The sequence below is a fragment of the Balaenoptera musculus genome, chromosome 2 (genome assembly GCF_009873245.2).
Source record: "Balaenoptera musculus isolate JJ_BM4_2016_0621 chromosome 2, mBalMus1.pri.v3, whole genome shotgun sequence".
Classification (NCBI taxonomy): domain Eukaryota; kingdom Metazoa; phylum Chordata; class Mammalia; order Artiodactyla; family Balaenopteridae; genus Balaenoptera; species Balaenoptera musculus.
In genome coordinates, this window is record NC_045786.1 from 130289278 (window position 1) to 130291218 (window position 1941).

At 40.0% G+C, this 1941-nt stretch overlaps 1 pseudogene; it reads left to right on the plus strand.

The window, feature by feature from the left end:
* The first annotated feature begins 636 nt into the window (after positions 1 to 636).
* LOC118891167 lies at positions 637 to 1106 on the plus strand (annotated as a pseudogene).
* Positions 1107 to 1941: the final 835 nt, after the last annotated feature.

The following is a 1941-nucleotide window of genomic DNA, read 5'->3' on the forward strand; positions in this document are numbered from 1 at the left end:
TGATTAACCCTTGGCCAACCGCTAGGAATGTGGGCTTAGAGTGTTCTTTTTGTTAGTGATTGATGGATTTGTTATACACACCTGGAGCAATGGACTGTATCATACCTGCTTGTCAGGTTGCTTTGCACAAACATCAAAATCTACGATCTGCACCTGGTTTCATCGTTAAGGTCCTGAGTTTCGGTTGTCATGGTTGGTTGCATAACAGGATATACCTATGTGACCAGCTCCCCATAAAAGCTTTAGACTCTGAGATTCAAACAGCTTCTATGGGCAAAGACATTTCACACGTGTTCATAGTCAACAGTGAGAGAAAGAGTACTCCTATGTGACCTCAGAGAAGGAAGGACTTTGGAAGCCTGTTTTGAACCTCTCTGGGTGCCATTAATGCATGTCCTTGTCCTGCTGCTTTTGCTCTGTACCTTTGTTATCATAAATCTCAGTGAGTATATAACCTGCTATTGGGTCTTGTGGGTCCTTCTGATGAATCACTGAAGGAAACACAAATATATCTGTGTATATGTTTATGTATATATTTTAAAATATCTATGTATATAGATATGTTTAAAACCAAAATCCCTCCACCTAGATATAACCATTTGGCTAACTTTAAAAACAGGTTTTGACTGCACAAAGATGGCATGTAAGGCGAAGAAGGAAGCCCCTGTCCCTCCCAAAGCTGAAGCCAAAGCAAAAGCTTTGAAGGCCAAGAAAGCAGTGTTGAAAGGCATCCACAGCCACAAAAAAAGAAGATCCGGACGTCATCTACCTTCCGATGGCCCAAAACACCGAGGCTCAGAAGGCAGCCCAAATATCCTTGGAAGGGCGCCCCTAGGAGAAACAAGCTTGACCACTATGCCATCATCGAGTTCCCCCTGACCACTGAGTCAGCCATGAAGAAAACAGAAGACAACAACACACTGGTGTTCATTGTGGATGTCAAGGCCAACAAGCACCAGATTAAACAGGCTGTGAAGGAGCTCTATGACATTGACATGGCTAAGGTCAATACCCTGATCAAGCCTAATGGAGAGAAGAAGGCATATGTTTAACTGGGCCCTGACTATGATGCTTTGGATATTGCCACCAAAATTGGGATCATCTAAACTGAGGCCAGCTGGCTAATTCTAAATACCAAAGTTTTCCCTATTAAAAAAAAAAAAAAAAACAGGTTTTGACCTACTAAATCATCGTGCGAAACTCCTTCTAAATTGTCAGAAGGCAAACAAAACTGCTAATTGATGATAAGTTGCACTGTGGCGTGAAGATTAAATTTTATGGAAGCCCCATATTAAGACTTAAAAGAATAATTTTGCTGTTTTTAAATAATTACCAAGATTTACTGTACTTTGCTTTTGTGACATAATAATGGCTTAGTTCATTAAATTGGAATCCAACTTTTAAGCTTGATTGGGTTCTGATGGGAAGAAACAGGACACTCTATAAGAAATTGCTTTATAATATCCCCCAGGAACAGGCAGTGAAAAGCAGAGACTGCCTGTACGTGAGAGTTTGGGGAGACAAGGGGGGGAGGTGAGCAAGACCAGCTCCGCTGCCATGTACCCCTCACTCTGTAAATCCCCTTCTTTGACAATGCCCCTCAATAACCTTAATAATAATAACTAACATTTATTGAGTACTTACTCTGAGCCAGACACTATTCTACGCACATGTTTTGTCTTATTTAATCTTCATAATAGCCTATTCAGTAAATATTACTATTTTCTCCTTTATACAAATGAAGAAACCAAGGCTAAATATAATTGAGTAGCTAGTAGATGAAGCTAGTAAGTGAAATGGGACTGGAACTTAAACCTGAACTCAGAAAGTCACCTGCTATATACTTCATGTCTCTTTACATTCAATATATTCAAATGAGATGTCACTGATATAAAATGGAATTCGGACTAGGTTTTGTATTAGTCAGGGTTCTCCATGGAA